Source organism: Euprymna scolopes, chromosome 3, assembly GCF_053919585.1.
Source record: "Euprymna scolopes isolate OS-2025 chromosome 3, ASM5391958v1, whole genome shotgun sequence".
In the NCBI taxonomy this organism is placed as follows: Eukaryota; Metazoa; Mollusca; class Cephalopoda; order Sepiida; family Sepiolidae; genus Euprymna; species Euprymna scolopes.
Window position 1 is genome coordinate 156424250 of NC_136484.1, and position 14193 is coordinate 156438442.

The 14193-nt window shown below is 34.1% G+C and overlaps 1 protein-coding gene across 1 annotated transcript in view; it reads right to left on the reverse strand.

Annotated features, from left to right (window-relative positions):
• The window catches only part of LOC145260106 (uncharacterized), a 90481-nt gene that overhangs the window by 47974 nt on the left and 28314 nt on the right, over positions 1–14193 (reverse strand). The window lies entirely within an intron of this gene.

The window sequence follows — 14193 nt, forward strand, 5'->3', positions numbered from 1 at the left end:
AAATTTGAAATAGCATTTTCCATATGCCAGGCATAAATTTCAAATAATAGTTTTGATCTGTAAAGTCTAAAATAACATTTTCTAGTCAGTGACGATTAATTTCGAAATAGTTTCAAACGTATGGACGTATCTCCTCGTCAAAAACGCTTAATATATCATTTTCATCGTTAATTACGCACAAATCACATGAAACCATCTTAAGAATATTTTTTATTTATTACATTCGCTTCATTTAACCTCGAAACAGCCCTTCTTGTAAACTATTTGCTGTATTTTATTAATTGAACACAATGTGCTATTTTACCCATAGTTGAGGGAGTTGACTCATATCTTTCGCAGTTATACTTTTGTTCAACTAAGACATTAGATACGTCGAAAATTATCTTATCGTATAGTTAAAATAATCATGTTTACCAAGAAATAAATTGTATTGCCTTCAACACATAAGCCTACCAGTAAACTATGAAATTGAATGCATGCTAGATATTTATTTCTCATGATAAACTTAGTGGTTTTATTCAGACTCCACCATTGTTTTAGTCGCCATTTCGCAGTCCGTTTGATTTGATTGTGTGAACGAACTGATAACTACGAACACCATATGACATATAACATGTAAAATGATGATTTATAGATCCAACTTTACAACAATCATTGATTAGTTTGGTTCATAAGAGTTTTAATTATGTCTTTATTCAAATGACTTCTGTTGGTACCAGATCAGACTGTCCGAAGATACTGGCTTTCTGATCTAAAATGCACCAAACATTGATGCTATTGTATTTTTCCCTTTTTAAAACCCAATCATGCTTGTGAAGTCAAAAAACCAAACAAAACAAAAAATCCTTTACAAGACAACCAAACCAAACAGTATGAATAAATATTTGAATATATAAAGAACTTGGAGTGTAAAAACCTTCTTCCAAAATTCTTAGATTCTGCATTAAATAACACGAATCGGGTTGATATGCTATAAAATAAATAAAACAACCAAACCCAACTAAAAACCATGAAAAATACTTGAAAATATAAAGAACTTGAAACATGAAAACTTTCATTTAAAATATAGAATTGGGAATTAAGTAACCCGGCAAGAGTTAGTATGCCATAAAACAACAAAACTATCTATGCGATCATGCCTACACCTAGAGCTGATACGACCATTGGCATTCCTTGTAAATTAACATATATTCTTGTTCAATCACATGTTTGTATCTAATAGACAGAAAAATGCATTTCTAATCATAGTTAAAATAAATTATGGTTCTATATGCCATGAAGGTCACTTAGGGTTCCACGGAATCCAGTGTGGCCAACTTATGCCGTAGAGGTCATTTAGGATGGTGAAATGAGATTTCAAATATCTTGTTTTCTTTTAATCATGTATAAACTCAGCTCGTGTATCTTTCAATTTTATGCCCCTTTTCTTTCTAATATTCTCATAGATAGCTCTTGATTAGTAATTGACCCTGAAATGTCTTGATCTTTTTTTCCCGTCAAATCGGTCGTACGGTGAATACATAAGATCCATTGCTCTTTCTACTACTCATAAAGTCGGTTATCTCCATCACTCCAAACACTTTCTGACACCTGAGCCAATTTTTTATCTTTAAATCTAATATCAGAACATGTCTACGTTCCAACCTTCCAGAGGTTGAAACACAATTACAGGAGATAAAACCGGACATATTTTTTCTAAGTGAAACTGGCATAGGACCAACCACTCCCCTAGACGAAGTCATAATTAAAGGATACTCTAACTTAACATCTAAATCTGACCCCCAAGATCGCGATGGGCATGGAGTATGTGCCTACATTAAAGATGGCTTTCCATGTGGTAGGGATACCTCCAGAGAAGACCATAATTTACCTTATATGTGTTTTCGGGTTGCACTAGCTTACACCACTGCATTTATATTTGCCCTCTATCGCCCCCATAACAGTGGGGTTACTATTTTTAAGAGCATATCTGAGAAAATTGACCACATCCTATCTGCTCATCCTTCGGCTTACATTCACATTTGCGGTGACTTCCATGCCCATAATGATGAATGGCCGACCCACTCAAATAAGACCGATGACGATGGGAGGTTCTGTCATGATTTGCCACTGCCTATGACCTCACCCAGATTGTCCACGAACCCACCGGTGTGCCCGATACTACCGGTAAGTATGCAAGGCTTCTAGACCTTTTCCTCACAACTTCCCCTGAGCTATGTTCATGTTCCGTTCTATCTCTGTGGGATCCTCCGATCACTCCGTTGTATCAGTTAAGATAAAAATGAAATGTAATAAGTCTTCAGATGTACTTCTCAACCGTACTGTATGTCGATACTCTATGGATGGCTGGGATAGCTTCCGTACATTCATATCTGATCTACCTCTGCATTCCATGTTTAAAAAGGATGTCCTCTATAGTATCAGACCTGACCGAATGGTTGATTGTAGGCATAGACCGATTCATACCATCCAAAAATATCCAACAAAAATCTAACAGCCAGCCATGGTTCTCCCCAGAATGTGCTGCTGCCATTGCGCACAGAAATCACTTTTTCATAGCTACCAATGTAATAGATGTACTGAGACTAAAGCTGCTTTCAGGACTGCCAGCAACCACCGTAAAAGAGTAATAAAAATGGGCAGAAATCAGAGGCCCACAGTATTAATGCTGGAGTCCCCCAGGAATCCATCCTGGGCCCAATTCTCTTCCTGATCTACATCAATGATCTCCCAAAACACATACTTAAATCATTCGTTGACATCTATGTTGATGACACGACCATCTATGGCAACACATCAAAGGCCGTAAATGACAAAGCTCTCTCTGATTCTCTCTCCTCTGATCTTGAGTGCGTGGTACAGTGAAGGAAGAGGTGGCTGGTTACTTTTAATGCATCTAAAACCAAACTTCTATCTTTATATCATCAACGCTCTGACCCCCATCTGGCATCAATTGAAATGGATGGCTCTCGTCTTGGGGAGGCTCCATATTTTGACAAGCTTCTGAGTTTGACCTTTACTTCTAATCTGAAATAAAACACGTACATCAGGTCTGTTGCTAAGGACGCTGGGAAAATGGTTGGATCCTTCTACCGCCCCAGAAGATATCTCACTACTGATGCAATTCTCTATCTGTATAAAAGCCAAGTACGTCCAAGGATGGAGTACTGCTGCCACATCTGGGCAGGATCTGCCAAAACAGCCTATCCTGCCTTGACAGAGTACAAAATAGACTTCGTGGGGGATGCCCTTTTCTCTTCCCTGAAACCTCTCTCCCACAGAAGAGACGTTGCGAGCCTATCTTTGTTTTATCTTAATTTCCATAGCAAGTGCTTGTCTGAGCTCCAATCCCTCGTCCCCCCTCGCCAATCTTTCACGAGAAACACCCGTCTGGCTGAAACTACTGTCAATAATTTCCCCCACTCTTTATCTGTGGCAAAATCCAAACGTAGATTCCATGAGCAGAGCTTCTTTCTCAGAAGTGCACGACTGTGGAACTCTCTTCCGTTTGCCTATTTCCCACCTGACTACAACTTGGATGTCTTCAAGTCCAACATAAACAAATTTCTGAAAAACCGCTCTCTTATATAAGAAACTCTATCAAATCTCCAACATTAATGATTACTACAATACTATCTCATTGATTACTGTACACGCAATAACCCTTATCCCTGAGTGGCCTCCGGGCCTTGATAAGTGGTGACCTCCATGTAAAAAAAAAGGTATGAAGTACTGTTGTCATATTTGACCTCATGAATTTCTGGCTTATTTGAGTGTGTTTCATAAGGTGCAGAAAGGTATTTGTAATTTCAGTGCTATACCATTTTTTCATGTTTGCACCCTCTTTCTCACAGACATGATGTCGCTGGTCTCAGTCTATACTATTGCGTACTATTATAACATGTGTTTTTCATGATTGTTTGATGTCTTCCTCACTTCTTTCGTTCCAGCTCGTTGGTTTAGCGGTCTCCATCAATTTGCGATTTATAAATTTATACCTCGTTGTAATGCAGCTTCCTATTCCAATAGCTACGTTCGAAAAACAGCAGGCATGTGTAACTCTCTTCTTGTGGACTGTTGACCTCCTTGACCTTCTTTTCAAGACTAAGATAAATAGGCATCTCCTGTTTTTGTGATAATCATGTTTCGTTTTTTACTTCCTTACATCAAGTCGCTTCATGCTTTGTCTAAACATATTATGGATTTTATGTCATCAAAACTAGTGCTATCCTACGGATGTGACATGCATACTAACTTGTTACTATATGAATCATTCTACGCCCACTTTGTACTTAAATGTCTACATGACGTTGGTGTTGACGCAAATATTTACTCTTTTCAGTCCAAACAAGACATAGTGCCACTCGGAATGTAAGAGGTTACTATTTATGATCATGTCTACTAGGAGAATAGGGGGGAGAAGGCTGGGCACATTCCATTAAAGTACTTGTAAAACAGGCACAGGGTTGCAAGATTACGGCGATGGGATAAAAGTTGGACGGAAACTTGGGTGACTGGCCTTTAGTTAATTTCGCGGTGCCCTTATGTAAGCGTAATAGATATGAATGGAGTTTGTTTCGAAAAGCTTATTCCGCCACAAAGTCTATGAAAATAGCCGCTTTGTTAAGGGAGATACAATTCGAGTTTACCAAATTGAGATACGTGATTTGTTTAATGGATATCATCGAGGACTTGTAATCGAATATACAGAATTCAATTCCTATCGGATATGTAGACAGATATGGAAAAAATAAATAGACACCCTACAAAAATAATTCATACGTGTTTAAAGTTTATGTTTCTTTCGTCGACGACCAGCATTCGAAGCCGTACAAAGCAATAGTAAATATTTTAAATCTCGATATTTTACACCATGAAGAGTAAAAGTGGACTTTGGTTTACTTACGCCAGCTTCATAACTCTCGCTTCCCTTGTTGTCCTTTAGTTCTCACATTTATGAGTGATGTTTCTGATAAAAAAGGAATGAATTGCTGTTTTCTTGTTTGAAATCCCTCCATATAACACTTATCCTTGGTTACTTTTTGACATGGAGTAGTATTTTCAACCACTTACGTCAAGTGGCTACATGCTCTGTCTGGAGCGATTTGACAGTTTGTGTTTTAGAAATAAATATGCATATTAGATAGTATTATTTAAGTATGACACGAGCTAAAGACGCATTAAAGTTTCAAAGGAGCAATATCATAGGTTAATCTAAAATCTGTTTCAAGTCGTAAACCTCGGGATTCCACTTTTACTGTTAAACGAATGATTGTTAAATTCATCAGCGAGGGAAAGCAAGTAATGTTATCTTCTGTATTCTAATCGGTATCTTCTGATAGCTATTAATCATTCGCCCATCCATAGAACATTGTTGTATCAACTACTAACCTTTCTTTATTGGACAGAATTAAAAACAGAGTGTACACTCTAATAGGTTCCTCACTTTCCATTAAGTTCCAACCTCTGGTCATCGTCGCATCGCTATGCTTATTTTATCAGTAATTTAATGGAATCAGCTCCGATGAACTCGTAGGGATGGTGTACCCTCGATGTAAATACTTCCAACTAACCTAAAAATCTCCTCCTATATAACAATACAATACAATAATTGTAGATGCCCCCAGATGTTGGAAAGTCTTTTACTTTAATAATTACTTCCCTGAAACATATGCACTTTAGAATTCACACTTTTGTATCCTGCTTCCCCAATTGTACTCACATGCAGAAATCTAAATGTAATGTGAACAGACTTTTCACTGTTCAACTCACTACATCGTGTCCTTGTAAGCATGATTCCTAATTCACAGTAGAGCCTTTACGTCCTGGTGATTTGATTTGGGTTAATATGCGTAAAAAAGGGGTGTCTATTTCTTTCTTTCATGTCTGTATATTTTTAGTAACGCACCAATATTGTTTAGAAAGGTATGAAGCTTGAGAACTCTCTAATAATGTGAAAATAATCTTCAATTAATCGTATACAATAAATCGGTCAGAATATGTTTTGGTTTCTTCATTCAATGTTGATGAACTGTTAAAGACACACATATGATCAAACTGGGATGATAAACTTTTCCTCGACGCAAAAAATCACTAAGAACGCCATAATTATTAGCATAAAATTTTAGAACAACATAAATCATATATATCACCCCATCAATTGATAATACTAATAAAAAATAATAAAAGAAGGTTCTGCAGATTCACATTAGTTTCTAGATTGTCAAACTGATAAAGAATCGATACTAGATCCAAATGAAAATACTGAGAGTAACCCGTTTTTATTCTTTTTCAGTTGACAAAATAAAAGCCTGAAACGGACTACGTAAATATTGAAATTAATGTAGAATCTTATATCATATTCAATCTGACAATATGATTACTATAGAAGTCATTTACAAGAATTAATTTTGTAACTAAATAACATCGTTTTTTTTCAGTTTAACTTGAAATACTTCTTAACTAGCGATTACGCATTGCAGTGTATGGGGACTACCGTTTCTGAAGCATCTCGAAAATTTGATGCCGTCTTAGCAATCACCGTTGGTCGATACTATGTAAACCGCAGTTGAGTAATTCTCCTTAACACAACTAATCACTCACATATTTTAAAGGCATATTTTAGATTTCCTTATATACATACACTTTTAGATTATATTTCACTAGTGGGACCCGTAGAAATTCCACAGTTGTATCTTCGTATTTTGCATATTGCTGCCGTGCTTAAAAATATTTCCATTCTATGGACGTCTCGCATGGATACAGACACGACGATATTATTGTGCCAGTTTTGTTCAAACTAAAACACACTTATCTAACTTCTCTGCTTAAATGAATAATAATAAATACTCCATAAATAAATAAAGAGTCTAGGTTGAGGAGGTATTGGAGACATTTACAAATATTTTGGTATATTTATGGTTCGCTGGTAGGCACACAATTTGGTATTAAATTTCCTTATGCATACAACATAAATCTAAAAAAGTAATAATGAAATAAAGAAAAGCAATAAAAGAAATAAAAATGTCGTCTGTCAAAATGGAGATATTTTTGTGAATCAAATAGTAATGTACAACTATTTGGATCCGAAGAATTACGGAATAAATGAAATGCCCTTGTCGACCCTTTTTTACGTTTTTTGTTGGGAGGTACCAGAGGAAAAGACTATATTTCTTTCTTTTTTTATATATAACTGCTGATATAATCAAGATAAATATCAAACCAACAATATAATTCCCAGCATGGAATCATTTAATGTGAAGTGAGAAAGTGACGTCTCTGTAGGCACTTGAAAACTAAAGATTTGTTGATTCTGGACGTTTTATTGGAGCTGAATGAGTAATCCAACAACGAAAGAATATTCCTTTTATATTCATTTATCTACCTAGTCGACTCATTTTGTTCAAAACATTTCTTTCACACTGTGCGTACATTTATATATTTAGCTGCCATAAATAATCTTTCTAATGAAATATTACCCTACTCTACAATAAAAGTCAATATATATATATATATATATATATATATATATATATATATATATTGTGTATTATATACTATACTGTATTTTCTTATTAATTTTTTATGTTGTATCCCGGGATTAATATATATATATATATATATATATATATATATATATATATATATATATATATATATTGCCAGAAGATAAGAACAGATTTTAAATCTTTACAAAGGGGTCTAATATATGTTCCGGGGACACAGATATAAACTTGAATCTTCTGTAATGCATGTACGATTAAATATTCCGCTCCTTCTTGTTAACATTTTTTTAAATAATTGAGCTATCTACTGGGATTCTCTCCCACTAACTTTGCACACAAACACACACACACATACACACACACACACTCATATATAGATAATTACAAAGATAAATATTATTTTTGGTACTCATGCACTTATTGATCCGTACTGAAGTAATAACGTTATTATTTAAAAAGCCATTCTTAACATGAGGAGGGGAGGGTGTTTTGTACCTATTCTGTACTTTAACCTTACAATTGAATAAAAAAAACACTTTAATTAAACTTGGAAATACGATATAAAAAATAGCGCGGATCAGTAAGTGCATTAGCACCTTATTTTTTTTTATTATAAACTATCCAGATAATAGAAAGATTAATATACAAAAGAAAGCTATTTTATTTATTGTTTGATATTTTCGCGCACTTGCAGATTCTTCCTGTTGGACGCTAGGGAGTACAATTTAATTAATTAATTAATTAATTGACCTGCTCTTTTGACCATTTTATACTGTTTAATTTTATAAATATGCTTTTTTGTTCACAAAAACATTCATGTATGTTAATCAGCTATACATTTTTTACTAATGCTTAATCTATGAATAAAATCGTCTATCTTTTAAAATGCATTGATTAACGACTTTTCTTTATAGTAATAATCCCTGTTTAAATTTTTGATTGAGTAATAAATCTCGTGCTTTATTCAATGTTTACTTTTTATCATAATTGTTTCTTTTCATACTTGTTTTTCGTGTACATATTTCAAAATAATAAATTTACCTAGATTGAAGGGAAAGCATTTTGGACTGTTGTTTTCCTTTATTGGCTTTATTCAATGATATTATTTATTGGCTTTATTCAATGATATTATTTATTGGTTTTATTCAATGATATTATTTTACAAATTACATACATTTTTACATCAGCCTGATCTCTCTCTCTCTCTCTCTCTCTCTCTCTCTCTCTCTCTCTATATATATATATATATATATATATATATATATATATAAACTCTTATATTTTTTTGTGTATTGATAGTCATATTAAAACCCTCTTTTCTATTTATTTAAAAAAGAAAATACAACTTTCTGATATATGAGTTTTGGAATTGCATTCATTTGCAAAACATCTAAATAATTTAAATATTCTTTTAAACAATCATTTTAATAAATTCCATATTAGTTTTTTCGGCTTTCTTATGGGATGATCATCTTTAGTTAACTATTACGTGTAATTATATGCAGATGTTCTACATGATTTATACTAGCGTAATATTTGTGTAAAAAGGTTATAGTAAACACAAATCTTTTTCTCTATATATTTATGTATGCGTATATATATATATATATATATATATATATATATATATATATTTGTTAAGAAAATTTCGACTACCAAACTCCTCTGTCAGTTTTTGGTCTATAGACATGAAACTTAATATATAGGGTATTCGAACCCATGCGAAATTAATATTTAGGTTTTAGTCGGGGAAATCGGTGCAAAAGCGTGAAAAAATTGAATTTGTCAGGTGTAGGTCGAACGACGGCATTACGAATATGTATGTATAACGTAATAGCTATTGGTTTTCATTTATGGCTTTGCAGCAAACATGTCTTCATAGCTCAGGCATTCACGGCAAGGGAAAAAGAAGATCGTAAGGTAAAAGTTTTTGTTTCGTGTGTGTGTGTGTGTGTGTGTGTGTGTGCGTGTATGTGTGTATGTGTGTGGGTGTGTGTGTGTGATCTTATTCGGTTGTAATATAAACAGGGATTTGAAATGATTTTTATTCAACGCATCAACAACATTAACATCAAAATATCTTCACATAGTCTATATTTTATATTCTATCCTTACATCCGTTGCCACCATTGGTTTCATATTGTTAGATAAAGCTAATTTTAAGGAGGGCTGGAAAAACTTGTAGTTAATTCGCGGCAGTCATAACTTTAAACTTTTTTTCATCGGTAAATGCTTATAGGAATGATAAATGTTAAGTGTTCATTTTGACTGGTAACGATGATTCAATCGGTTCAAATATATTGAATTAATTTTGTCTTCATGTTTGACAGAAGGATATTATTTTATTACCGACGTTGTTTTCAACTAGTATTACCAGAACAAATTCCGTGGCGATTCGGCATAATCAAACTGACACACCGGCTCTCATTATATCATCCAAGTTAAGCACTGTTGGGCCTGATCAGTACTAAAATGAGAGACCATTTGAGATTTTTAGATGCTATGTGTGCTCTCTGCTTATCTCGGCATTATTTCCAATCGTTCTGGACTTCAGGCCGTAATGACTTAGGAGAGATATGGTTGGGAACCACAGCATCAGTCAAGAAGGAACAAGTCATCTTATGGCCTAGACTTTAGTAGTTTTCAGGCGAATGGAAACCCAGGCTATTCCTATGCTAAATAAATACACACATTTATTAATATGCATATTTATAAACACACACACACACACACACACACACACACACACACACACACACACACACACACACACACACACACACACACACACACACACACATATATATATATACGTATGTATATTATAATAGAAAAATGCGATTATGAAAAATAATATGGTTAAGCTTAAACATGGAAACGTAAAGGACTAGTTGTTAAAATTTGAAAAGAAAAGGGACAAGATATTGTAGTAAAAATATAATAAATCTATAATTTAAAATATTGCAGCATGAGAATTGATTATATAATGTTATAAATTGAATTAAAAAATTCTTAATGCTGCAATATTTTAAGTTATGAATTGATTATATAATGTTATAAATTGAATTAAAAAATTCTTAATGCTGCAATATTTTATGTTATGAATTGATTATAATTTTTACTAGAATATCTTGTCCTTTTCTTTTCCAGTTTTAATAACTAGTCCTTTACTTTTCCATGTTTAAGCTTAACCATATTACTTTTCATGCTCGCATTTTTCTATTGCAATCCATGATTTTTTCAGGCTTCCAATAAATTCACTTAATCTTTGTTTAATTTCCGTCTTATTTTTTTGCCCCGTAAACAGAACAGACACATATCTAATAACAATGTACGGCACTCGTCTGCCTTACATAAAATCCCCCCGATTATCTCCCTTCCACTCTTTCATTCTGTTTCACTTGTTACTTCTCTTTTCGCGAGAACGGTAAATTGGTAGCAACAACAGTCACTGAAGCGACGTGGTTGCTGTGGAAACCAGTAATAAAAAACATCATTCACCACTTTATGTATTTTTACGATTTTGAACACCAGTAAATTCATCATAACTTTTGTTTTACTGGACGAAAATTGAATTTTTTTCACAATATAGCTGAGAAGGTGATCTATAAACTATAATAATTGTTTAAAATTTGGTCGAAAAATGAGTGAGCGGTGAAGCTTTAAAGCAGTTCTAAATGACTAAAACTGTCACTTAACCATATATTAATAGTAGTGTTTGAATTATATATATATATATATATATATATATATATATCGAGAGATGATTCGTAGTGATGTTTACAAAGGAGACCAGACAAAAGCTAGTTTTTATGAAGACTTTATTAACTGATTACTATATGGCTAATAGTATTCTACTTCAGCGTCCATCATTTACATTCCTCAGTTTAACATTCATAAGCAACATCAATCGGAAAAATCTACACAGAAGACATTGACAAAGTTGCTGCAAGGAAGGTGGACTCTCTCTACCTCGCGAAAACTTACTCACACTTGTTAGTATCCTATATCTCTACAGCGCCACTATTCGTCCACGCATGGAAAATTGTTTCCACAGGTGTACTAGTGAACCTACCAGTTGTTTCTCTCTATATGACCAGGTCAAAAAAGGAAAAAATGATCTCTAATTTAATGGGGTCCCCACTATCAATCAAGCCTCAAACCCTGTCACATCGCCAGTGTTGTATCCCTCTGCTTGTTTTACACGTACTTCAATGGAAGATGGTCTGATTAACTCGTAACACTATTACCTCAATGTAAATTTTCCAACTAACTCTAGCAGCAGCAGGATCCCACCCCTTCCCTTTAAAGATCGGCTAGAAAGCAATCTACTCTCAAAGTCTTTTTCTTTCGGACTGCTACACTTTGGAATCTTCCTTCCATTACCTGCTTACTTAACTGTACTTACATGCACAAATTAAAATGTAATACGAACAGACATCTCACTGCTCAACTCCCTACTTAGATTGTCTCTATAGGTATGGTCCCTTATGTTTTAGTGGCAGTGGTGAATAAGTATATAAATAATCATGTGTTTCAGAATAAGATGGCATCATCAGCAGCTGTGACGTATGACAGTCGCTTAGTTATAAGTATGCATGCCTCAACGAACGTATTCTTTGTTATTTGTATGATTTCGACTACTGTTCTCATCTTGTCGAAATTGGCAATCTTTCTGTCGAACACTGGAAATCTGCGGGAAATTTCGAGCGGAAATTATTTATTTACTCCACGGGTGTAGCATGTTCCCATTCCGTCAGCTATCACCGGGTAGAAGTCATAAGTCGCAATTGCACTTCTAGTATTAACTGCATTGATCAGCCTCCAAAAGATTATCACTTAGAACTGAATTTTACTTAGCATTTTTGTCCGTTACGCTATGTTACATCGGCCGAGACGTTGTAAGAATACCACACAATATGAGAACAAAAGTCCGAAAAATCCAAACGATAAAATTTATCAATCCTCATCTAAAAAATTCAGAAACATAAACTTTATTAAATATTCTGTTTCAGACGAGAATTAAGCAATTACATTATTTTTCAGGCTACTGCATTTATCGACACTTATATTTATATTATTACAAGAATACTCGTCCTCGTAAAGATAAAATGAATCCCCGAAACACAGCAGTTTATCACAACTTTTATATCTCCTTACGAGTGTAACGTTGTCCGGGAACCAACACGCGTTGTGTCCAGCGTCTGTAGCAAAGGAGACCAAGACAAAGAATAGGAAATAACTCCAACTCGCTTGTTCTTTGTAGCAACAACATTTATTCCCTCACTACATCTTTACCGCTGTGACGTCCCTCACGTGATCGTCTTCTGGAGCGTCCTTCACGCCTCGCACGTGATTGCAAAGGTTATCCCCGTCTTTCTCGTGATCGTACTCTTTCTCTCTCTTTTTTTAAAATAGTTTTTTCTTTCCCGGTGACGTTATTTCGCACGTATTTACATCCGCGCATTCGCGTTGTGTCGCACGAGGATTAAAATGAAGATATAATGCTATGAACCAGCATGTCTAGATTCCTTACTTCAATTTTGATTGCAATCGATTACATGCTTTTGATTTAGAAAAAAGCTAAACATTTACGGCTTAAGATTAAGAGGTCTTAAGAATTTGTATCCGTTGGTATCTTATATGCTTTTATATAGAGTGATGTGATTCTCGGTTGATTAACTGTGTTTAACTGTGTCGGATATTTACTCGAGAGTAAAAAAAATGATAAGAATATTCTGTTGTCATAGCCCTACGAATGACTATAGATAAAATTAAATGCAAATTTGAATTATTTTAATTTGGAAATATGAGATTGTTTCTATATGATATCCTCTAAAATTACTTAAAAATACTAAACAAAATTGATACATACTTATTAGTTAATTTCTAATCCATATTGTTAGAATTTCACAAAAGTAGGAGATATGTGTATTTTTATCCCCCCCTTTTCCCATTTGACATGAGACTAGATTAAACTAAATATAGTCCACATCAACCACATTTACGCTTAGTAGTTGTATTACAACATTCATAGTGATCGGTTAATTAGTTTAGGAATGAATGAAAACATAAGCGTTAAAATTATTAATCCCAATTTACTACTTCAAAGAGCACATATAATCGACAGTAATCATATTTATAGCAGTATAAATCATATTTATAGCATCGATTTATTGTCGATGAACAATATACCGGAAGAAAACCGGATAACACATCGACCGACACGTACTAGAAATATAGAGAAAAATGTTGATCATGATAGCACCAGAAGAAAATTTCAATAGCAATAATTTTGTATGGTTATTTCCGGCATACACTTTTATGGACTATTTATAACTAAAAACCCATTCGTCATAAAATAGAGTTCTGTTTCCACATCTGAGGAGTTGCTGCTCAGTGCATCCCGTTCTGCCTTTATAGAGTAAAACCGAGTTTAAAATTTAGTGGATGTCGCCCTTTTCTCTCCCCCACTCACAGAAAAGACGTTGCTAGTCTTTCTCTATCCTATCTTAGTTTTCATAGCAAGTAATCGGCTGAGCTTCAAACTATGGTTTATCTGCAAAACATTCTCGACAATATCTCATATAGCTACAACCACTGCCAATAGTCTTTGTTTTCTCTTTACCAAAACCAAACGAAATTTTCATGATCAAAGTTTCTTTCCTAGAATTATCAGTCTGTAGAA